General features: G+C 39.4%; 1 protein-coding gene across 7 annotated transcripts in view; it reads right to left on the bottom strand.

The window, feature by feature from the left end:
- Window positions 1-26,905, bottom strand: part of KaiR1D (Kainate-type ionotropic glutamate receptor subunit 1D) — a 312,990-nt gene that overhangs the window by 277,909 nt on the left and 8,176 nt on the right. The window contains exon 1 of one of the 7 annotated variants that reach the window (XM_031971501.2): window positions 3,417-3,566. The exons of 5 other annotated variants lie outside the window; for them this stretch is intronic. The gene's annotated coding sequence lies outside the window, so the exon portion shown is untranslated. Of the gene's footprint in view, window positions 1-495; window positions 647-3,416; window positions 3,567-26,905 lie in introns of those variants that run through there. One more of the 7 variants, XM_076365257.1, reaches the window with a different exon arrangement.

Here is a 26,905-nt window from a genome sequence, read left to right as displayed (position 1 = left end):
TTACTTCTCATGCCTAAACTACAATTTCTTATCTTCTCATCACGAAATAAAAATTCTTTTAGCCACGCAGACTTGCAATAATAATAAAAACCACTTCAAAGTTGTACTATTTTATACACCTCAAATATTCGTTAGATTAAAGCAACTATAACAATGAAACACAAACACATTCCTTAGTGATTACTCAATTTCCTATTTAAAAGGAAACTAAAAATAAAAGTTTAGCTATTGCATCACTTTTCTCCACTGTTTGTCTTGCGGAGTTAACCGATTTATCTAATGAAGTGCTGATATGTCACTCGATATACTCAACAAGTTCTTTCTACCTACTTATCCAATCAGAAGCTACCTCCGGGCGCGGAAAACCTAACCGGAAGAGCGACCGAGTGAAATTGAAAACCCTGGGAGCGTTTCCCGGTTTCGTACACTCCATTACACACTGCTCGAAGTATATTATTTACCACTAAAGAGAGATGTATGATCGGAGGTACATACGTTGACCCGTGCACGCGTTCATGTCCATCGGATTGGGTGCTCTAAGGGCGACCAATCGATGTCGGAGGGACTGGTCGTCCACCGGGAGTCGACCGGCAGACCACTCCGGGTTACTGGGGCATGCCGTAACAGTACGACAAGAAAGAAGCCAAAAAACTTGCGTTTGCTATCACGAAGCTGGCGGGCATTCGCGAAACGCCGTCCAGTGGTCGACTCCGAGCTTCCTCGTCGCGAGCACCATCGATACAGTTACGAAACCAGTCGTCACGAGGCCGGCTGATTACAACAATTACGTTTTCGTTCCGCGAGTGGAAACGGTTTCTTTGATCCGTTTACGTTGCGACTACCCCCCCAACTCTCTCTCTGCGCGACGACCTTTCTGCTGTTATTGGAATACGTTGCTGATCGTTGAGTTATTAATACCTCGACAAAATGGTATTGTCGTTTATGAATAAAGAAATTGATTGCGAGAGCGTTTCGCTTTTAGCGGTTACAGAATTAATTAAATTGATTAAAAACGTTCTTCGCGAGGATGTTTCCCTTTTATTGTTAAAGTATTAATTAAATCAATTAAAAATATTTGTTTGAGAGAACGTTTCTCTCGTTGCTAGAGAATTAATTAAACGCATCTGTAACTGGTGTGTTTAATGATAAAGTTCTCTTGAAATTGACGCTGCGACGAAGTTAAATATTTGGCAAATTTCTGTTGCACGTGAAAGAATTATTGACACTTTGTAGGTACAGATTTGTTCAAAATGTAAATTATGCAGAGCGTAAAGTTTAATGAAATCCGATGCGTAAATTGATCGGGTAGAGATATATATTTTATCGACCTTTTACTCAGTTCCCCATTTTATATGCAGCTGCGTCTGTTTGATATTGCATTTAAAAATTTTGCGGAAATTTTGAGGATTCCATAATGTTCGATAATTTATTCGCGTTCCCTGAATCGTCGACTTCAACGATGTTATCGCAGTAATTCAATCTAGTGAATTTTCGAATTTCAAACTGTCTTTCACATTTTCGGTTAATTCCCTTCAAGAAGAATTGTAGAACCAGAATATATAATTTTATAATCGGCAATATACTTCAGAAACTATTTACATTTTTTTCTTTTCTATTATCTATACAGAGAATTAAAAAAATCTGAATCGATAACCTGCATCTAGTTCGCCATTTTATCTGCCACCTTACCAAACATACATCCCTCAGTTTATTCTCGATGTAACAATGCTATCAACATAACAGGAAACGATTTACAATACCATCGACACCATGACAATTATGGATCTCAAAAATTGCTTTACATTGAAATTCCAATAGAGCCATTAAACCCTCTCCCAACACTATTTTCTTACACTATTCGTTTACGAGGCAACCGCCGGCCAATGCGCGACCACCCTCCATCCACGCACACATAGTCGAAGCGCTCGGCACCGTAAATGGGTTAACGACCGTTGCAAATCAGAACTGGTGACGTTTCGGCGTTAAACAAAGCAATTTTCTTACCGTTCGCCGCTGGAAAATTCGCGGATGGGAAAATAACGGAACCTGACGTCGCCACGGTGGCTCCTCTCTAACACATTTCGTTGATTGGAAAGAAATCACGTGCTCTCACACAACAACTCGGCTAAAGCCTAGTCCAGATTGACAGGCGATCGTCCGCGAACACGTGTCCGCGGACAATCCGCAAATAACGGGAGATAGAATTCAAGTTCAGTAACAGTTCGCTAATAAATATTGGTCTGTATTTTATTTTCCGTTCGAATAGAAGGCTATTGGCAGAGGATATACTGAAAAATCCTTTTTTAAAGTTTACCGTGCGAGGTGTATTTACTGTATCATCTGCATTAAAACAATTTCGAAAAAGTTGTACATCAATGTTCGAACATTTGACGAAATATTCTTAATACTTTGAACTGTTGTAACTTTGTAACAAAAAATCGTACAGCATGTATCAGATGGTCATTGTAAAAAGAAGATTTGATTCTTGAAGACCATGGTAGATTGACTTATGCAAACAATTTTTCAGAATCTGTAGAGTCGTTTGAACTACACAATTCAAATAAAGAAAAGTATCCATTCTCGCCTATTTGGTACATGATGCAATACTTCTTTGAAAAAAGCGAAACCTTGAAAAAAACGATATTTTCACAAACTTATAACAATTGAAAGTACTGACAACTTCTCGATAAACACTCGAACACTTTCGTCAATCACTGTATTTAGAGTAGGTATCAACAAACAATGTCTACCAATCAGAACAAGGTCTAACACATTCGCCATCAGCAGTTGCTTTAGTGGCAGTCTTCGAAGTTACTGTATTTCACTAAATGCACCAGATCGTCTTTATAGAATACAAATAAAACATAAAAAGAGAATCTTATTAACTTTCAACACGTTACACCATATCACGATTCAAGCAACAGCGTACACAAAAGTATCTCGCTTTCCTTTGCGAAAACACAGAACGTTGATTGTCATAAACACGTGATGCTAGTAACGAACGCTTTAACATTAAATGTGCCGGCACTTTGCATACACCGATTATCAAAGTAACCACCCGAATGGAAACAAAATAAAAGTAAACAAGTTAGATGATAAATGTTTCTCAATGGAAACAGAAGGAAAGACAAAAATTCAAATCTCGGTCAACGGAGAAATTAATATCAAATTAAATCAACGAGAATTGTAGATCAACTTTTAAACTCGGTCATTCGACCGGTACATTTAGTTTAACATCGAAATGTTTTTTTCTAGAAATACTCCAAATTTTCCAATGAAATACGATATTCTTCGAATACAACTAATGTGAAAACACGCGTAAATTAAGGAACCAGGCTATTTTACTGTACAAAGCTTAATTCTACATAAGACTTTATAATATTGCTATATCGAATCAAGTGGTGACTAAGGGTTACCTCTCAAATGCAAAGGGTTAATCACTACAAACACCAGACGCGAAAGGATCAGCCGACATTATGCGTCGCGACGATACGCACGAGCAAATACCGACGCGCGACCCGGCACGCGGCAACATACTGACCGTGGTGGACAGTAGTCGTCGGCGATCACGGAAGGCGAAAGTAAATCACCGACCCCGTTCGATCCGCTCGTCGAAACCCTCGGCTTCGTCTCATTTCACACAGCCAGTACCAACGGACTCGGCCGATACGGATATCTCTTCGGAGCGACGCGTTATCAAACATACGATCCGTCGCGCGATCTCAAACGGATGCGTCTGCGCGAATTATACGAACCGTTTCCCGTAACTGCGTCGATTATCAGTAGCTTGACAGTTTGAATATCGTGGTGGTCACCGGTGGCCGGCGCTCGATTTTCCGATAACCCTGTGCGAGTCACCGGCGACTGCCAGTTAAATGAAATTACAGCAATTCGTCCTAGTATATGATAATTGTTCGCAGACTTATCGAAGTTATGAACGATGTGATTGCACAACGGTGACATTCAAGGAGATAAACGTGCAAATGATAATACAATTCAATTGAATAATCTTATATTATATTCTTTGTGTTATGTATACATCATTTCGTGAATCTTTAGAAGCTCAGTAAAGACAAAGAGAAATTTAATGTATTAAACGGATGAAGAAAGATAACGATAGAATGACTTGATTTTGAACTTGTTGCATTATGGATATTTCGTGAAATATTCGGAAGCTTGGTAGAAACAAATGAGAGTCGTTTGGTATGTAACGTGATTGGTTATGGATGAATATATTTTGAAAAAGTGAGATGGAATTTTCGAAAAATCTCTGATTCGTGGTTAATGGATGTGAATAATGATGTTAAAGTGAGGTTTTAATGCGCTTCCTGTGTCAGTATTACGATTCCATGGTGGTGAACGTTACGTAGTTGGGAAAACACGTGAAAAAAACACGTGGAAATCGCTGTAGTAAACCGAGGGCGAGGTTTTAGCGACAGAGCTTAACTCGCGAATAACGCGAGCTGTAGGGTGGTTCAGTGCGAAGTGTTTGTTCGCTAGTCTCGCAAAGACCGCGAACATAGGGAATTCGAGAATCATTTGATGTTTACGTCGCTTTGCCAATTGATCGAAGTAATTTCAATGTGTACCTTTGTTCTGGAATTGCGTTATATCAATCTCTGATTCATTGTTTTTGTTACACTCATTCTGTTTAATGTGATTATGAAATATCTTCTGTACACACTTCGTTATCGGCGAAATATTGTTCATTACGATTCTTCGGATAATCGTTTCCGATGTATTTGCACATGATAATTCGATGTAAAAGTAACTTCTGCGTACACTTGAGTATTGACCAATTGTTATTTACTTATGTAAGTTGTTTTAAATGAGATTAATAAACTCGTTTCGATATATGTACGTCAAGATGTGCCAATTTTAATCCTGTTCACTTTTGTAAATAAAACTAATTCGGTACGACGAATGAAATGATGTTTTTTTTTTTTAATGCTTCATAATCCTTTAACCTCGAATATTTATATGGATTCGTTTTCCGTTATTCGTATGAAAACATATTTCATTTTATTTCTCCGTACACACGACAAGGCTACTTTTAGTACTACGTGTTTGAACTCATTAAAATTCCAATGATTAATCTGTACAATCATTCCGCAATCCGGATTTCCATAGAGATGAAATTTATATATCGAGTTACACTCTCAAAAATCAGAGTAACCGCACAATGTTTTCCTCGTATTTAATATCAACTTCCAATTTATGTTCAAGCCGGGAATATTAATAATAAACTCGAATCGAAAAAATACCGGCAGCTTTTGTTTCCCGATTAAACGATTATGTTAACAAATTAACTCTGTTTTCACATTTTCACACGAGTAAATTATCCATCGTGTATCCTACGTAGTTTAATACCCTTTTATGTTCCAAAATTGGTGTCGTTACTCAATATACGATACATACATTGACACGTTTACATGAAAAATATCACTTTCTACGTATAATAAAATTTCACTTATATATAACATGATCACGATGTTACGAATAATTTCAACAAAAATTCTTTAAAGAACGTAGCTGTTCGCATGAAATTATATATCCACTCTGTACATAAGACCGATTAAAGAAGCACATCGAATACACTAAATATGAATATACATATGCATATGTAACCACGCATTTGCGCATATCGGAGCATGCACACCGTGGCAATTATACAACCAGGCATATGCATAACTATAGACGCATGGTCCCCGTGTATACTCCGTTTACATAGCGTATTCATGTCATCAATATCAGTGTTGCTCTCTAGAAATGATTAAAGTGTCAGTACAGAATTATCCTCGAAACAGTACGGGACAGAAAAGAACCAGGGGGACTGGGACTACAGCTACACAGATGAAGCCCTATTGATACTTGCCAGTGAACTATCAGAGCACTACAAGCAGGTACAAATGCATAGATATCATAGGTATCAATACTGAATAACACGTATTCAACAGTCTCGATTCCTTATCAGTATAATATTCCGCATTAATATTTAGATGCAAATGTCGTTAACAGATTTGCAGTTGCACTTATACTCAAATACAGAATACATATTGACCCTCTCTGGGTGAGAATTTCCTTAATATCTAAAATCTCATTTCATAAAAAGTAAAATCATGCTTTGAAGTGTTACATACTAGAAAACAAGGAAACCACGTATCAATCTCTCGTCATTTGAATAATTAAATTATTCATTGGCTATCAATTTTGGATACCAAAGCTCGAAGTCGCCATTGCGATGGTATTCGTCCGTAGAGTATTAATATTACCAACTATTAATTTTTAATATTAACTGGTGAGTTCTAAAAGTCTACTATTAAGTAGTTTTAAAGTTAATATCACGATAATTCGAAGAAGTTCAATTACCTTTCGACTGCAAAGGGTTAAGCGATTATAATATTGTTGCGTAAATCATTTACATTCGATAAAAAAATTTTAAAAATGGAGATCCAAGGCAATTTTCCAATGTTCAAAAGTTAATATTTTTCGAATGTTCTGGCATTCCTATGCCATGGAATGCCATGGGATTGGCGTAGTGTGTGAACCTTCGTTTACCGCGTCATCGCCTACCAATCAAACTATCACTTGTTATCACCTGATACATCGTAGGAATCCTAATATCGAGACTGTTGCGGTCTCCGGAGGAATCGATGTCTCTATCTGCACCGAGTAATATACATTTCATGACAAATGTACACACGGATCCGCCGCGCACACCCACGCTACCGAAACACGCATCCTTAGCGGAAATAGAGAAACTGTGTGCGTGCATGCATGGAATGCTGGATCACCATCGCTCAATAGTGAACCAATTTCCCACCGACGAAGGTAACTGAATTTTAAACCCTTCAGACCTCATTCTTGCGTAAAATTATGCTTCATAATTTACACTCACCCAACAACAAAGGAATATTCAATGTGTTAGAAGATGTGGGCATCTATTGTACATGATCGATTTTAGTACGGACATATCGATAATTCGTAAAGGGGTTGAGACCCTTATCGATCGCCGCTTTCCTTTCTCTATTACATATAATATACTTTATCTACAATTATATTTTTATTGTGCTTCTCAGAGATTTCACTGGAAGATGTAATTTATAATTTTGTCACAATGCATCATCGGTAATGACATGTGTTTCGAATAAAATGGTGGCAATATTACTTTTCGGTTAGAAATAAACTCAAAAAGTGTTATATGGTTATTTGCCAGTGTTTTAATATTTTCTGACATATTCGAGAAGGAAACCAATGCAAGTACATTGAAATAAGCATCAGGTCTGAAGGGGATAAATAATGTGTAACATTTGTTGTATTATTATGAAAAAGAAGAAACATGTTATGAATTAATTAAACGTGACCGATGTATTAAATCGGAGAAAATAAACAATTGAAACAAATTTGAATTATTGATATTTGTGCTGCCTGACGTGCTGATAATATACGATTACTTTTCATTAAATTTAACGAATAGTTTCAAGATTTATCGTATTTTCATTGAAATTTCGAGATTTTGCGTCATTGTTTTATAACAAAGCTTTCAATATTCTTCTTGAGAAATAGTGCCAAATTACCGTTAATAATACGAATGAAATTTTGAAGCTTTTCATTTTACTCATCTACTTTTACTGCATCATAGATAAAATAAAAGTACCAATTAATTAATTTCTTTAACGGACAGAATTTTTCAGTTGCATAAAGAAAGAACGCGGAACCATAGTCGCGGATCAGTGAAACTTTTTTAAATTTGTGGATTATTCATTCGGTATCTCACACAATACGCTTGTTATATATATATTCGTTAAACCATTGGGAATACAGGAAACATTTTATTAGCAATTCGAGAGTCCGCTTTCATTTCGTTTTCCGTTGTTCTCCGACTAACGAGGGATATGTATAAAAAAATAACCGAAATAAGTAACATAGGTACACAGAAATTTTGTTGAGAAACACCTTTGATGGTACTCATAAATAAGTTTATCCGTAACAGGGAATTCGTAAACGAAGTTTCTTTGAACTTGTTGAAGCAGCATTGTTAAAGCAAAGAACGCTGGGAATAAATTTTTTTTTGTATTTGTCATCAGAGAGAATCGCAGTTAGCATTGAATTCCTGAAACTTTGTATTCCGCCACATAAAGACACAACAATTACTTATCGTTACAGCATCGCTACATCAAAAGACAAAGAATATCTTCTTCCAGCTGCGTCTCAAATATTGCGTGCTCTAGCGTTCAAAGTGAAGAGAAAGTAAAGGAGAGGAACGGAAGCACCAAGAACAGCCACCTGGGGAACGAAACGGCGCATGAGACGGATACGAGGTAAATAAGCTGTTGTGGAAACAAGAAAGCGTTCTTTGGGAGCTATCAAAACATCGTGAGCAGGGGAATACGTACAAGGTTTACGGTTAGACCGCGCATCTACAGAAAACTGGCTCAATTTTGTTTTATTTCTGTTTACCTTAAGAAAAAGTTCAGTCTCTCAAATTTACTTAATATTGGGTTGGTAAAAGAAATATAGAAAATATAAATAACGACGTATAGATAAATTATATACAATTGTAACATAATATACTCTCAAAATTTCTTCAATTGTTTCGAAATCAATGAAGCACTTACAAGAGAATCCCGATTTACACATAATCATCTTTCAAAATGTTTCAGCGGTATTATCAAAAATATACCAATGATTCTAAGAAATCTCTAGCGAAGGAAGAAATTACTGTTCATCTGTATAAAACGATTGTATCGCCCTTATCGATATTTCGTCAAAACATTCGGTAATGTTTCCAAGGACTTCATTCACGGTCCATCGACCACGTACAAACAGTGTTTGTCTGTGCAGTGTATGGATGGGTACTTGAGTCAGTCAAACACACCTCGTGCATCAATTCTAGATAGGATCACACGATGGCGCAGGACAACGTACATGCACCGCGCGATGCACTTTGCCGTCGCTTGGCAGCTCTCCTTCCTGATCGACAATACCAACGATGGCGGGCAACTACAGGCATAGCTATACTTGGATCTACTCGATGAAACGTATACAAGGACCCGCTTCCGGATACATCTGTGGATACTGGCTAAACCAAGTGAATACAGTGCACAGGTGGCGGGCAGTAAGTGCACGCGCTGCACCGAACGCCTATAAACACGGAAGCCCGATCTGCCGATCCGTTTCGGTTACGCGGGGCGCACCGAATAGAATTGTGTGCGCGAGTGTCGATGGGAATCCTCGTGGGAACGCTTAAATGCGCTTAACGATTACGGTGTGCCTTCCCCTCCGACTGTTTCCTTCGAGATCGACGGCAATCGTGCCTGCAGTCAAAAAATCGCTGCATTGTCGGCTCGTCTGCCTCAATTACCGTCGACCTGACTTGCAAATGGCTCGGAACGGATCCAGGTTAATGCTCTCTACGTATCCTCTCGAAAATAGACTTCGGAGAATAAGCTTGGGATCGTCGGAGAATTTGCGAGTTGTCAGGTAAAAAAACTTAACCTTTTGAAGGAAGATGCGATTATTAATTTATTATTGCTTAGTACTGTACCTAATGTCTTTAGAGTTCGATTCTGTAAATAATGATACAACTGAAATGAACGACGAAGTTATTATATTATTGGTACTATTTTAAATAATCTGTAGTTTAGGTGGATTATTGTGAATTGTGGAAAAAGTCTTAGCAGGCTTTGTCAAAATGAACTGCAGACATTATTTACGAAGATTGCATTTATCTAATGGAATTGTATTTGACGATGTTCCTATGAAAATCCCATACTCTTCAAACTACAAACAATCTCTGTCAAGTATCTTCGTAACAAATACTCCCCACCGAAGTTCAGAAATCTTAAAATCCTCTCAAAAGTCAAAGAAAACACAAGACTCTCAAAACCTGATGTATTTAAAATTCCAATAACGTCAATCGCAGGGCAGATGAAATGCGGAAAGCTTCAATTACAACCGTCTGAACCCAAGATCCCCGAAAACGGCGAATAAAAGCAACGAAGGACACGTAATCAATCCGAAAATTGGGAAATTTCATTTGCGGAAACGAAGTGTAACAAGGCAGAAACTGAACGAAACGTACAATCCAGCGGTTGAAAAGTCGAAAGGCGGAATGAACGCGGGGACGGCAGCCGCGGATCTCGAATTCGACTTGTCAGGGAATCGACGCGTGCGTCAGAGGCGCGTGTATCGATGAATATTTAAAGCGATGGACAGTTAAGCCGAACCCTCGCCGACACGGACGACGGAAGCTCGATCCCCGGGCACAGACAGGCGCAACGGAACGATGAACACCTCCGCGAGGATCCTCTTTCCATGCCTAGCACGTTCGTCCACTTGTTTGCAGCTTTACCGCTCCCTCGGAATGAGCAGCCTATGCGATACGGTTTCGAGTTTTCCCAACTCTTCATTCAAACGCGGAGCCAGGGGACCTCGTGCACGAAGCAACGGAGAAAGGATTTGAATAAATTATTCGCCGACGTAAATCTAAGTTCTTTGCGACCTCTTTCCTAGCCTCCGCGGCGCCCCACCGCCAGGCGAGCACGCTCGATCGACGGGGAACCGTTCGACTTTTATCAGCGGATATCCCATTTTCGGCGGGGAACGAGCCGTTTTACGCCGCGGATTTATGATCCACTTTGACAAGCAAATCAAAACCTCGGAACTGCCCGAGGATGACTCTCGAACCTCCAGCATCGTGTAAGGTAAAGAATACATACCGAAGAACATATTGGAAGGAAAATGGTATAACAACCTGTACCAACACTGCAGAGTGCACTCGGTAAATATTACAGAAGATCGCAACCCTTGGACCTAGAAACTAAGGAGTTCCCAGGAAGAACATCGCTAAAAATAAACGTTCGTTCTTAAGTAAATCGCAGCTGGACACAGACGGCCCGCGCAGACTTATACACGGTACACGTACAGGTGCACCTTAGAGTACCCTCTCGATTCATCGATTTCTCAGTAGCTGGAGAGAGCATCGGTAGCTACCCTCGGCTACAGGAAGCTACGTATAGGCTTCACGAAGATCCGTGGAGAGGTTCCTTCCTAGGATCCCACCTCCGCTGCTCTTAACCCCGTCGGCCCTTAAGTCCGACCACTTTCATCGCTATAAACAACGTAACCTCCGGCCGGATCGCTCGAGGAAAGTCCCAGAGTTGCACAATTAATCGTCTGGCGATATACTGGGACGACGACCGGTGTAATCCAGCCGTGGCGGAACGTTCGGGCGCGTTAAATTTCATTCCGTGTCCGCCGGCGAAAGATTAAGCGATATACAGGCGACCGAGGGGGGGTGGGGACGGCGTGATTCCAGCAAAGAGAAGACGTGATTCCGGCTCAATTGCCCAAATGATCGTGACGGAGCGCGGTGCCGGTAGCAGACCAATTTCATGGGGACGCTAGCCGTGAATCACTGCCCGTTGGGGACACTTAAACGGCAATACCCGGGGACATAGGTATGTGGGTCGCGTTCAGGCGCGGACACCGTACGCAGACCGCCTCGACTATTGTATATACACCGCGAATCCTGGCAATCCGTTGAATAATTGCTCGATTCAATACGTAATCACGCTACTTCCTGCGCAGCCTGCCCGCACACGACCGCGCTGTTACATACCTGTCCTTCCCGCGCGATCGCCCAATAGAGACGTAATCCTATTTAAGCCGGTTATAAGCATATCCTGCTGAGAGGCCAGGTACATTATATTCATGGGTCGCCTCCCTCCTTCAGAGACCCGCGTCCTTTAAGCTACCCCGAGCACGCCTTCCGGAATTTCTGACTAACGGGCATTTCATTAATCAAGCGCCCTAATGCTCCGGCGCCCTACGGTAAATTAATTTTCAATGGATGTGCATTGCGACTCAGACAGGCGTTGCGAAATATATATTTTGTCGTAATTTATTGTTCTCGATGCTCGGTACGAAGACTGTTTCTAGAAATAGCATTAGGATTTCTTTATTGAGAACACGGAAACAACAGGATGTTCGGAATGGATTTTTCCTAGAGGATACGTGAACAGTTGAGGATTAGGGAAGGGGATTTGTGTTCTGGAAGGTTGCCGAAGTGGCGTGGTTTTGTTTGTTTGGCATAGCAAGTTAAGTGTTTCGTGAATAATTGAATATTCGGTAATGGATATAGTTTATTTATGAGTGGAATGGTTAAATTATGATTGCTTCATTAGTCGAGTTCTTTAAAAGACTTTAAAGGAATTTAAAATCGATTGTGGTAAAATAGTTTTAAGTAACTGCAAAGTACCATAATTGAATTTCCTTGCTAATATTTATCTCGATTTATTTGTGTATCGAAAGGAAATTTCGATTTACTCTGACTATTATTAGGTATAATTTGATAGTGCGAACGTATACAGGGAAACTTGTGCAAAGATTTCATCTTCCGATAGTGTATTGACACACCCTTAATATCACGCTTTCTTGATCAAAGTGAGGATCCTCAACGATACTCGATTATCGATCTCACACACTCCGTGTATGGAACAATATGAGCCGTTAAGCGTGCGAGTTATAACTCGGAACATTACTCCCAAAGCTCTTTAACGCCTACTCATCGGTGCATCGAGCAAATCATATTAGCGGGAAATTGAATTGGCCTCTTCGAATTAAAGATCAATGGTTAATCTGTTGCCGTGCGAAATTTATTGAGCATTAAAGCTTATACTTTACAATCAAGTGATCTGTTTATTTGTTGTTTATTTGTTCAGTATTCCTCTGGATGAAATTAATTTGAGAGGAACATTTTGAGCAGCTATTTGCACCGCACAGAAGACTCATTAATTCTAGACATTAATTACAGATATTTTATTAGTTTTCATTCGACTAAATTGAATTATTTATTCTGAGTTTTATAATGCCGTCGGCTCTCGTCACGCAACTCTTCTCTCGTAAACCTATAGACAATGAAACGACGAAGACCTAGGAAACTTTAATCAGGATCTTCTTCAATTTGGCTTCTCCTAACCGATTACGATCACCATATTATAATCTCCCAGGTCAATGATCAAATATAAGAATGACAGGAATATTATTAGGATTAACGGACTAATTCTCTTTAATTAGGACTGGCTTCTTTTTGTTCCTTAAATTCTTTTGTGCTATTCGGCATAGATAGCTTTTGAAAGAATGAGATCATGAAAGGATGAATGCGATCTCTCAAAATTCACAGAGAAAATCTAACAAAAGTTCCATCTCCTAAAGTAAACAGACTTTGAAAGCCATCAAAATAGCTTGTTGGTATAACTCGGTAATTGGAATTGAATATTCAGGTGCAACTATGTTGTAGGATAATGGATTTGAATCTGTATTCATGTGCTCATGTTTCTTATTGATGCTGAATATTGTGGAAACGATCTCATTAAATGAAAACAGTATATTTACTTGTTTATCGGGTAGCCATTAAATTTCAATATACGCTAATGAACTAAAGCTTCTTTTGTGCTTGGCAAATGATAATTAAATTTCCATATCAAAATTAATTTACTCGTATCCTGCAAATAATTTATAGAAATAAATGTTGACATTCTTGATGATTCTATTATTCGTGATATTTGGATTTTCTTAAAAAAAAAACAGTAAGCATTGCCCTAAATAAATAATTATAACAATATTGTGATATAATAGATTTCCAAATGTTATTTCGATGTTTGAGCCAACACAGAATCACGTAACGCAGTTACGCTAAAAATTGTGGCAACATTCACAACAGTTCACGCTTATTCGATATTCCGACGTTCCATGGTGCATTTTCGATTTTATATTTGCATGCAAACGAAGATTTAATAAAAATCGAGGGATAGAAAAGTGTATGGGATCGGCATCTCGGAATACCATGCACGTGTGGCGCGAATCGATAATACACGGCCGCCCGGAAGCACGCAGATATGGGAACAACTAAACTGAAACTAGTTTTGGGTCGGCTGAAAATTCGATTACCGGGACATTTCACGACATCTGCTTGGCTGAAAACATTCGGCGGGGATAGAATATATTACACGGCTAAGTGATTACTACTTTCCATAGGTGCTGTATAGTACACGATTTGGAAATACAACATTCTCACAAAAGGAAATTAATATAATCAATAAATAATGAATCAATTTCAAATAAATTCTCTATATTTATAAATATTTTGTAGATCATCTTGCTGTTTTCATAAATCAAAGAAGCTTTTCCAACTTCTGCTGTAACTTGTTATCCAAAATTGTAAAGATCTTAAGATCGACTGAATAGATTAAAGTATACCTAAGATTCTTAAGAATCGTCAAAGACCTGCAAAAACGTCCAATGGACCCCTAAGACTCTCCGGTATTCTCAAGAATCTGTCGAATTGTTCAAACACTCATAGGCTTTTTTGAAACTCGAAAAAACTAAGGGTTGTCCAGAGTACCTCCAGGGTCCTTGAAGATTACTAAAGACTTGCAAAAATGCCCGAAGAATTCTCAAGCAATTTAAAATGTCTCAAGATACAGGAAGGATCCAAAAAAGTGTTCAAAGATACCCAGAATACAAGACCCTTTCTTTCTTATAGTTAAGGATCTCTTTCACCTTATCGCAGTGCGCATCGTTCCTTTGTCTTTTCGCAACCCTCTACAAACAAAGCATTTCGTTCTGAAGCAATTACGAAGTATTTCTGAAGTCGCTTTCATAGAAATAATTATTACATTGTTCACAACAGGATCCCTCTGCTCCTCGATCGTTCATTGCGACACCAGATACTCAGGATAGAGGAGCGACACACAATATTCCGTTACAATCCAACCGTTTCATTTCGCTCCAAAGAAATTCAATTAACCAAGTATAAAAAAAAATATCGAACGTTACCGTAGCACTGAACTTCCGCTTTGTACCGTCCGCGTTTCGCGTCAAAGGGACGTCTGAAATTAAAATTTCAATCCAAGCAGAGGATAAGAATCTTACTCTATAAAGTTCCAATAAACGTGTCGTTGACGACGATTTACTTTTACATACTAAATGCTGAGTTAATTAGCTTTTAATTGTTGAAAGTGAACAAGTTTCTAATGCATTATTGATCTTGGAAGTTCAACCGAATTTCACGGCGAGTTAAATATCAATTTAGGTAGGTAGGCAATACTTACGAGGATCCCAGTGGCAAAGGGACAGAAGTTAGTCGCTTTTAGGGTCTTGCTTCTGATTAGATTAGCAGGTAATCATCAAGTTCATCTTCCTCCCTCTTCCTCTTACCGTGTCTCCCACTCTATCCCTATCTCTCTTTCATTGTAGCGTCCGTTACAGCGGTTACGTTTAACTACCAATGCATTCGATTTACAAACAGGCACAACGTACCGTGTTATTGGACACGTTCCTATCTGTACCCATTATTCGTCACGCGCGCACACGGTGTCCGAGCTGTAAATTATGTCAGCCGTGTAATGTCAGCCGAGATCCCTAAATCGAATCAAAATCTCACGTCCCGACGATTGGTGGATCTTCTCCGCAAATATTTGTCTATTCCGACGCGGGAAATAGTATCACGCGCCGCAGAACAACGCTTGCTCGATAACACCGGCCCGTGTATCGGGAAAGTTTTGGGTAAACAGGATACCCATAATTGGCTAAAAATTTCGTGCTCTCTTATAAAGTAGATTGCAGTTTGTAGCAACATCTGGTTTGCACTTAGTCGCTATACGATGACAATGAATATTTTAATTGAATTATTGACAAAAATAAAATTTGGATTTTATACTGTATGTATTGAATAAAACGTAGATACCGAACGTCATTTGAAGGCAGACTTTTAATCAAAAACTAGTAGTAACTTATAAAATTTATGATTTAGATTGAATTACTGTCATGTTATATCATCTACGCTCTTCCAGTATTGAACTAAAACGCACAAGAGAAACACAGTTGCACCTCACAAAGGCGAACCCTAAGGCAAACAATTATTTTCAATAAAGCCGCTGTCGTTACTTTATTAATTATACGAAAATTGACATTCTTCTCAACATACAATAAAAGTATCTCTCACCAGTAATCTTCGGACAATGCACTCGAAAATGAATTCGATAGCAAGGAATTACCTTTTTTAGAACCAGGCCGATCCCTTTGTAAATGCAAATCGGACAATGCCTCTTTAAACGTAGCACAGGCCGACCGTCGGCATTACTCGTTCGGAAATAATACGAATATTTATTTCCGGTTCATTGAACGACCCTCGACCGATGTCGAGCGGCGCAATTAATTCCGCAACAAGAAGGCCGCGGTTAATTTAGGTGTAACGCGACGGATGGTTAACGAATCGTTGTATTTCCATCGCATTAGAATTCATTATCCTTCGGCCCGCGGTAATTTCCGCTGAAAGCGGGCCCGACAATAAGTCTTCATCCCCCGATGGACCTACAGGAAATCGTATGCCCCTTTCTTACCGAGGCACTCCCGGTCCATTAGCCAATAGTTGACTTAATGCCCGATCATTCGATTACAGAGCGCCGAGACTTTTCCGCCGTTTTCGTCGTAAAAGTTTCAAGTTCCGCCTCACGATTAAGTTGAAATGCAATTTTCCCTTCCGAGGCTTCGTGACCCTCGGACCTCCGCCCCTTCTTTCACCCTCCCGCTTGCCGAGAAGCCGCTTTTGCTTCGTATTTCTCCGATCCGCATCTTCATTTTTCCCGGGAACTCCGATTTGCGTTCGAACGGGGAAATAAGGAAACGGAGAGCTTTTGTCGGTGCCGGTAATCCAAGCCTATGCGACGCTTGTTGTTCTTTTATTTGAGAGAACGAGAGCACGGGGGGATAGCGCGGCTGCAAGCAGATGAGGATAATCAGGCCTCGTGGTCGCGTCGGATGAGAAAGTTGCGTCAGCGACGCGGTAACGCGGTAACGAGAGGAAACTTCCGTTGCTGTTCTGAATATGTATTATATGTATAATATTGAATTATGGGATGTATATGAGTTGAATCTCCTGTTGCAGTATTTGTTACTGTATCTGCGATATTGATGAGATTGGGAAATTTCGAAAACTGGTTGGATCAGATTTTGTAATTGGTAGTGTTAATATCGAAGGAGTCTCTGGGAATTTTAACTTCGAACTTATCCCTAGGAATTGACGGAAATGAACCATTGCAGTATTACTTTTTAAAAGGAGTTATTCTATTAACATCACAATGAAACTCTCAAACTATATACTGGAACTGTCTTCGTCAATTTCTACGAAAATACGTTGTGCATAAAAGTAAGTACTGTTATCGCAAGAAACGATAGCTTTTATGAATGCAGCCTTTATTAACATTCCCAAGAATGAAAACAAAATCAGGATGAATCCTGTTAAGTACGACCCGCAAAAAAGAACACTAGAGGCGACGAAAGCAGGGTGGATCGGAGAAGAGGAATTTAGCCGCGAAGATCAGAAAACAAAACCGGCCGAGACCACTAGGGACGAAACGAGAATTTATAGCCGGCACATTAATACGGACAATCGGTGTTGTCCCAGGTCAGAAAAGGAACAAGGGAAGGGAAGAAAAATAAAAGTGTAATAGAGACGTAAAAATCCCGGCGTGGAAGGGAGAAATGAAAGCAGAAAAGAAACGACCGCGGCGAAGAATGGCCGCGGAGATTTTTTATATTCAACGCGGTCACCCGAAATAAAATAATGAGCAGCTGGAGGAGAAAATGAAAGCTGGAAGAATGATGCGCTTCATCGTGGTGTCGCGCACCGCGTTCTCGGATGTATTATTTTCTTATTACCTAAGATGACGGTCTAGACGGCGTTCGTTGTCGCCGTTTCCCCGGCCACGTGAATACCGTAGGTCACGGCTAAATACTTGCTAAAGAGATTTTGAGATTCGCCTGGAGGTTAGTCAGGCGTGAAACTGGTAAATAATATAACGTGTGGACAGAAAGGGAGGGGAAGAAGAGACGAAGGAAGAGAGAGGAAGCTAGTAAGCAAAGGATAAAGAGGGAGAGATAGAGATAAAACCCAAGCGTAATTATTTACGCCTGTTCCCGTTGCAAACAATGAATATTCAACGTGGCGCGGCTGAGTCGGCGAAGGTTTCGATACGTAACGTTAATGAGAGCACGTAGACAGGTTTCAGCTCGGAAAAAAAAATGAACGAGCCGGCGAGACGTCGAATTGTCCGAGTCCATTCCGACTGACAAATGGCTTCCACACGGCTCGCTGGAACAAAGCTCACCCATGGTTCGTAAACAATGCTCGACAAAATTTTGCGTGGGATTGGAGCCTGTGCAGGAGCAGAGGGTAGTGAAGCCTATGCTAATTGTTGGAGACTTCAATTAATTTCTCCTGTTAAGGGCTTGTCGGTCAAAGGTTAATTGTTTTGTAAATTGAAGAGAGTTTGCTGGAGGCTGTGATAAGATTCTGCGAGACGGCCTGTTAATAATACAATAGTTTGTAAACGATGATATTTTATGGGAAATATATTTTCCGGTGTCGTACTTTGCGGAGGAAAGAATATTCCTGTGTTTCAATTAATCATAGTTTTGCAATTTCTCAACATAATAAAAATTCATTTTAACCCTCGTTAACGTGATCGACAATACGAAGCCTTTGTTTTGTGAAAATTTGAAAATATTTTAAGATACCGATTACGATCTCTAATTTAATATATAAATAAAATGTTAGCGAAATTTTCATAATATTTTGCAATAAAAATTGAAACCCGTGGTTAAGTCATCAAGAGATATGATTTTCGGTAATCCTTTAATGATCCATATTACCAGCGAAGGGTTAATTTTACGATTGATCAACTTCGAAGAAGTTAAAGTATTCCCATAAAGCATTTCACATATTTCGTCAAACAAACGTAACCTAAACGTCCCCACCGTTCTCCATTTCACGCCAATAAACACAATGAAATTATCCGAAGTCCCAAGGAATAAACCCCAAGCGTAGTATGACAATGTCTATAAACAGTCAGCAACGATCAGAAACGCCAGTCGTTACACTCACGCGGACAAGTCACAAAAGCGTTCCTAGCTTCGCGTTGTTTGCTTGACACGCTGAACGGATTTCAGTAACGCGCATCGAAGGGGTTAATAACCAATCGAATCTATACCAGTCACAAAGTAAAGTGGACTGAGCATTAATCCCTACGAATCGCGTTCCTCGGATCAACGGTACCATCCGGTGTTTTCGAACAGTCCACGGTGTGTCAGGAAAATAGGAAAACCGTCAAATAAATATCTAATTAAAACCAATTATAATAGTTAACAAATATAGAATTTCTAGCGCTATTATCGTCCCTCAAATTGCGTCGACCTTAAAGTCAACACACGCAAAACCTACATAGATCCAAGAAAAATCCTCTTTCACCCATTTCTTCCACTAAACAAAAATTCCCAGAATACTCCAAAATCGAAAGCATCAATATATGTCACAAAGGATCTTCAGATCTCTGTTTATTTCTCAAATACGCATTGCAGAACGCAGTAACAAAGAGTGTCCACCCTTAATATTCTATACGCGAATGCGGCTGATCTCGTCGCTTATTAACCGCACCTGACCACCATCTGCAACAATCGCAGCCTTTTTTCCGCGCTGATCATCAAATGCGTTAGGATCGGTGCGAGGTTCGCGGCAATGGTCGAAAGACCAGTAGTCCTAGTCCAAGTGGAAATTCAATATATCGAGTGCCTCGCTTCTGTTCAATCCCCTCCCCCTTCTGCTCACCTCGCCGCCTACCCCTCTTCCACGAGCGCTCTTCCACCCTTTTTCTCTCTCCCTTCCCTCCCGGTCCACTTCTATCGGGATGAGTGCCCGGCGCACGTTGTGTACAGTATCCTACGCAACGGCATTGTGCAGGAGTCACGCTTCGCTTTATTGAAAAGCCGCCTTTCCCTCTCGCGAATAGGGCCCGCGCGCGCCACAACGGAAATTGCAGGTGAATTCTTTGTGAACAGTTGAACGCGGGGAGTAGAACTTTTGAGAGACACGTGAAAGGATAAATGAATGGACTTCGAGGCGTGCACGTTGATTGAAACGGGCGTACGTTGTTGTACCAAAAGCGTTTCGTGTCGAGGGCAGGGGCGGAGAGCACTCACGGGCCCAGCGGAAAATTTTACGGGTAAGGAAATTCGGCTGTGGTGAAATTTCGAATTTGTCGGTGCACACGTGTGACTCGCCCATTCACGGGGGACGCGTTCGCCGGTAAACGCTGCGAACCGGCTCAATCAAACGGAGAACGCGCGATATATTTTCTTTTATTGTTTCCGGTGTTAGTTGCTTGTTTCCGTTTGACGTGTGTACTGTGTGTAGCTCGCAGGGAGGGATTACGGGGAATAGTGTCGACTATTGGCATTCGTTAACACGTTGCTGTTTATTATTACGAGAACCTTGAGCGTGTTGCGTAAATTACTTTTTCGTAGCGAAGATGGATAGAAACAATTGTTCATTGTTAGTAGAATCTTTACCTTACACTGTTATTTAGTCACTCATTTTTTTATACGATGTTAATCATGTTATTTATTATAATTGTTTTAATTCTATATAGACGCGAGGAATGAATAGTTAGAAGTATTTTGTTTCGTAATTTTTGTGCACAATGAACGATTATAGTGGTGTTCAGATGTTGAGGTTCTGTCTTTGATAAAAACGATGTCTTTGAAAATTGAAGGCAAAATGTAGATGAGAAGAGTATTTTGTTTCGATGGTGAAGGATATTAAATGTAGCGTGTGAAGATCGTAAAATACCGGATCAAAGAAAAAGATAATAACGAATGGAGGCGGGTGATACTGATAGAGAGGTGGAAGCCAATTTAAATAAAAATCAACTCTTTCAGAAGGGCGGGCTGCCTTCATCAAGAGCCTTGGATAGATAGTCCAAAGAGTGTTTCCCATTCGAGTTCATTTTACATGCAAAACACTTTTTAATTAATCCGCGAAATATGTAGTGTAAAGCGGTGCATCGGGCCGCACTGACCTCGCATTTATCATGTGTACTTAGCGGAAATAGAATATCAATTAAAGTTTGCACCTTTTTGTAGCTGAGCAAACAGAATATATTGTAAGTTGGGAGTTAAGTGCAAGCTGATATCATGGTTGCACTAATTCAAATTCGAACTGAATGAAAGAGAAGAAAAGTGGAGTCGCGAAACTGCTATAGATATTTTGGTAATTTTTATATTCATTAAATAGGTTACAGGAAAGACTAGTTTATTTGTTACTTTTTATATAACACTTATAGAATTTAATACCATTTATTTGAAATATTCTTTTCACGCTGCGAAATTGAAAAGTTCTAATGAGGATTTAAAACAACGTTCGTCGATTAATTTAAAAGATTTTGGAATAATAACTAAATTTTCAGACTCGTCCAGTTCGTAATGAAGTGCCGCTGGATTTAATAGTTACATCGAGAGTAGTTCGTTCGTAACGTAAAACTGGGTTACTGCATCATTAAATTTGAAACAAAATTTATCGCCCGTTTAATGGTCTGCATTCAGTTTTTCAGAGGATCAAATTAACGAACGCGAATTGTTCAATGGTGGTATCGGTTTGTTCACGATGTAACACGTTGTCAGTCGTTTGAACATGGAACTTCTGTATCGTGTAAATAGAATCCAAAAAACTTTCGGCATCGTGAACGTTCATATATCCGAAGATAATACTATTTGGTCTATTCAGTATGGCCAACTATTTGAATGCCCTGAAATGTTCGCGGAATACAAAGGATATAGGGAAGGACGTAAAATCAATACAGCAGAACGATCCTTTTGAAATCGAAAACAGTTGTACGATAAAGCACACATAGCTGGGGTGCCCACGTTATCAATAAAATTCTGTCAGCAATATCGTTGCTCGTAACGTACAGTACCTTTTGTCCTATAATTGTTAATATCATATTTAAGTATTAATCGGTTTCTAAGTCTTCATTACAAATTTTTAACAACTTCTATTCATTCAATTCAACATTTGAATACATCGATAATACCATCAAACCTGAAATTTATCATTTTATTCATTGGAAACAGTTACGTAAACTTGGAACAATATATAGAATGCAGGCAGAATTGTAAAATTTATATGTAAACACTTCCATATTAATAATTGGGCATGCTTACAGAAGAATTGTTCATGTTTAAATAATCCATCGACGGAAATTCGTTTTTGTTACGTAATAATGAAATTGTGAATAATAAAAGCAGGTAATTCTGAATTACAAAATGGAAAATATAAAGTCATTCTTGCAACACGCTCAGAATAAATCAAATCGATAACATGAAGCGGTCCTACAGTGGAGTGTTGAAAATTTGACGCGTGAGATTCGTGCGAGCGACTGATAAAATTCATCCAGATTCAGCAATGCGGACCGTTCAAATCCAAATCATTATTTTCATAATATCGATTAATGCTGTCGAACATTTCGCGGCGATAAAAGTTCCCCGTCGCACAAACGGCAGAACATCTGCGGCATTGTTATCGAGTACAACAGTCGCCTGCAACATTCGTAAATATTTGCCGGCGCGGTGCGCAAATATTCAACGGTTCCGCCGCGTCTCGCGTCTGAATTTTGTAAAATTTCAATAATCCCGCGATAATTCGGCGGCGATATCAACGCGACAGAGTCACGCGATTAATTACCGGCCCGACCGTACAAAATTATATAGCCGCGCGCACTGACAATTGCCGCGATCGCCCTTTCATTAACCAAACATCCGAATGTTACCGATGCAAATGAACCGCCGGGCAACGGGATAGAAAAGTTCGGACGGGGAATATCGATATCGACATCGAACGTCGGAATTGCGGATCGCCGTGTAATTGGGAGGGACGTGCAACGTGTAAAACGTCGCAGAGAAAGAACGAAAAATTCGAAATGCGTTGGAAACGGGAACCATTTTAGTATTCCTCATTGAAACGATCGTACGTTTTTATGAAACTCTCGCTGCCTGCGTATCTTTGTGATAAATGTTTAACTTCTTATAAATTCTTCTTACAAATGGAAAATTTTAAATATAGTTTAATAAGTGTAAATTTCATTCGATTCCCTTGAATTCAAAAGGAACATTATTTTTCTTGTTATTCGTTTGTATAGTTTAATGTTTATTTAGACATAGAAAGTGTACGGAATTGTTCGTTTTCGTAATAAATTGTTAACAATAAGTAGTTCTGACAACTGCAACTAAGAAAGTAAATTGCGAAGGAAGAGGTTAAAGAATGCACGTGACGTGACTGGACAGCGTTATGATAACGAGTACCATACATTTGGTGGATTAGCTTATAAAAAATTTGGCTGCAGCGGCGCCAGGAAGACGTCGATGACAGTGAATGACAAATTGGAATCGCAACCTGAAAGGGTGTGTTTTCGGATGCGGACGTTTATCCTCTCCGGCTGGTTGCTTCCATACCCATTCGTTACCGCGAACATATACCTCGTTTTTTAAAGTATCTCATATGCAGGAACACATAAACGTTTCCTCCATATTAAACGTACCGCGATATCGTTTGCGGGTAGCGATAAATTGTAACGGCGAACGTAAAATCTGCATAATAACAATGCTATACTTTGTTTTTATTTGTTTCAGAAAATTCCAATAAAATACTACTGTCAGCCTTTGTCGTAAATAGATCCTTTGAAGACCGCGTTTTAATGGTACGATTCAAGCAAATTGTTGTTCATTAATTATTCTAATCTCGTGTATTTTCGTTAGAATGATGTACATTATTGTTTTCAGTCGTGTATAGTAAACGTGAAATGTATTTCAAGATGTTTTCATAGATGTTCAACCAATTAACGTTTAAAATTTAAATACGACCCTTTTCATTCAAATAATTACAAAATATTTCAAGATACCAAAGGAAAATTAGTATACACCTGAATGTTTTACTATTATTTGTTTATATTTTACTTACAACTGATCATAAATCACACGGACCTTAATAGCTTTTTCAGAGCACACACTCTACAAGCGACAACCGCGAGAACGAAACAGTTCCAATTTCCTTGCGACTATTCAAGTTAACAGAAACTTCACATTCTTCGCAAAACGAAAACGACCAGTGCACGAACGGAAGCATCGGCACGTATAAACACAAAACTGTAAAAAAGAATCTCGTTTCGTAATCCAGTAACATAGAACAAAAGAGCTATCTCGAACGCACTATCTTTCCATGCATTCAAACGGGTGCTTGTCCAAAAAAATGGAAAAGAAACGAGAGAAAACAGTCAAATCCATCCATTCACCTCAACAAAGGAACGTTCGAAACGCCACGCCGCGCTACTAATCGTTTGATAGTCCAGACTCTGACTAATTAAAAACGATTGCCTGATTTATTTCGCGCAGCTACCACTTCGTACGGCGGCGTACACAAAAATTCGACGGCGGAATGGGAGCGAATGAACGGTGTCCGAGGTCTGGGCGGCGGAATGGCGCGGAAATTCGGTCTTAATTAGTGGACGTGTTCGGTGCACCGCGTGCACCGGTTAGAGAGAGTTTACGGGTCTTTGTTCGGGTTTAGACAATCAAACGAACCCATTTGTTTGCCGCTGATTATTTCCGAGGCGGTCGGCGGGACGCGTTTAACAACGTTTTTACACTCGGCCGACGCGTTCATTACTGGCACCCGGTTCACGTCAAAGTCTGTCACGATTAACCCCTTGCCGTCCAATAATCAGTGAGTCTCGTCACGAAGATTATTAGTTCAATTTAATACAATTCGATGTTGCTCGTTCCACGCAGGTCAAAAAATAAAACACATTCATCGTTATCCGTATTTTACCTTTCGAGGAAAAGCGGGGTGGTAGCCTCAGAGATTATTAACCCCTTGAGTGGAAATGCGTCTCGCCAGCACGAAAATTGATTTTGTACATTATTTTACAAATCTGCCGTATCGTGACCAAAATAATTTTATTTTCATGAGTAAATTTAATTGAACTTGTGATACTACGATTTCCTTTACAATAACTGCATCTATAAGATTACAATAAAACTAAGTACCGTAACTAGGAACATCCGAGTCGAAATAAATCGTAAGGAAAATGGTTAAAACGTTTTGCTATATATCCAATTTATTGAGACTCGGAGACGCGGGAGCGCTGTTTTAAACGCCCGTTCGCGAGGGCGGTAATTCGGTGACTCCTCGCGTCGAGGAAAACGTCTTGGGCTCTACATTTTCTTTTTCTACATTTCCTCTACATTTTCCATTAGGGCTGCAACGGTTTTTCCCTCTACACAGGCCTTAGTTTATGAGCGACGTAGCCGGTCGGGCGAAGATCACACATCTCTGTCGAGTGAATATATATACATTTATTGGAAACTTGAAAACGCATAAGCACAAAACCACGAAGTACATAAATATCTGAATTATAATGCTTTTTATAATATTCCTTGGCAAAAACCGTGTCCTGCCTACTTCTCTACTTATATTCCTAAAAGTTTTAATTTCCACAAAGTTCCACGGTTCGTCGATATGTAAGTCGTCAAGAAAATGTAAATTTCCCAAGAAAAGTGTTTTATATATATTACTTTCAGCAAGAAAATCGTACGAAGAGGTGTTAATTATGAAATATATCATTCCTGGGTGTATTAACACGCGCATCGGGGGCAACGATACATCGTGAACGCCTAAAGGCGTTAATTCCCCATGAACGTGTATTCGGTTCACCTGTCGCGGTGCGCAATTATAAACGTCACCATAAAAAGGCGCCCTTTGCGCGGACCACTTCGCGGGATCCATTGGACGCTTTTATTCGCGGTCTCCGGAAAATTACGTGCGACACGTTTTAATGGCAGTTTCGGCGATCGACGAGCTTTATTGGCGCAAATGAAAAGAATATCCGGTCAATGGGAGAACGTTATCCGTGGTCCCGCCGACGCGATTCGATTCTACGCGCCTCGTCGCAACTCCGTTCAGCTGCAATTGCGTCACTGATGATTCCGTTATCGATTAGTTCACCTTATCAATATTCCCTTTTACCGTCCGCTCCATTGCATTCTTTCAGCGATCACGGCGATCAGTGATTTGCATCGATGGTATCATCAGCAAATAAGAAAAATGCAACCTCTCGAGGAAACTAACCATCGCTGGATACTTTCCTTATGATCGTACTAAAGATTGTTTTAACCCCTTGCCTTACGATTTATTTTTCAACTATGATCGACACAACTACTTTGCCATTAATAATCTATTGAAAAGAGAGACGAATTTTAGGTATATTCTATGCCTATGTTTGCTTTAAATTATAATAATTGATAATAGAAGGATAATATTTCATCTGTATTCGAATGTATACACAACAACTGAGTAATATTTATATTTGTTACGTTTTGTTTAGAACCTTCACCACGAGTCTCACACGTTATTATAAGGCAAGGGGTTAGTGAGGAATATTTTTGTTCAATAGAAGGACGATGTAATAGCGTTGCTCTTCGATTAATGATTAATAATTTATACGTAATACGTTGCTAACTTAATTTGAAGACTTTATTATATCTGTAACAGATATTTATATCGAGTTTGCGCTGAAATTTAATATTATGTCTGGTTTGTATAATTTTACTCTACCTTATGAGTAATTTATATTTGAACCCTTCGCAGACTAGATATTATGAGAGCGAGAAGATCTGCGCAGTTGATAGATTTAGTGAGGAATGTTTATTTAATACTTCAACTTTATTAAATCTGCAGGAATTTGGAAATGTATGCTACAGATAGCAATATTTCACTGAACAATTGAAAAAACGTATTGATTTAAATTCAAAGTTTGACGTCGGATATGTTCCCACACTGATTCCAAAGAGATAAACTGTAATCCAATGGATGCGTCTTTAGTTACCACTCGTGTCAATTTCGATACAAAATTTTGAATGACTAACGTGTATTCCACTAAAAGAAACTTTTAATTCAGTATTTTATATATTCTCTCCTAATATAAAATAAAAACGCCTTCTCCATTTTTCACTCTTT

This window comes from Nomia melanderi, chromosome 2, assembly GCF_051020985.1.
Source record: "Nomia melanderi isolate GNS246 chromosome 2, iyNomMela1, whole genome shotgun sequence".
In the NCBI taxonomy this organism is placed as follows: domain Eukaryota; kingdom Metazoa; phylum Arthropoda; class Insecta; order Hymenoptera; family Halictidae; genus Nomia; species Nomia melanderi.
Note: the sequence above shows the minus strand (reverse complement) of the source record. Positions and strands in the feature narration are given on the sequence as shown.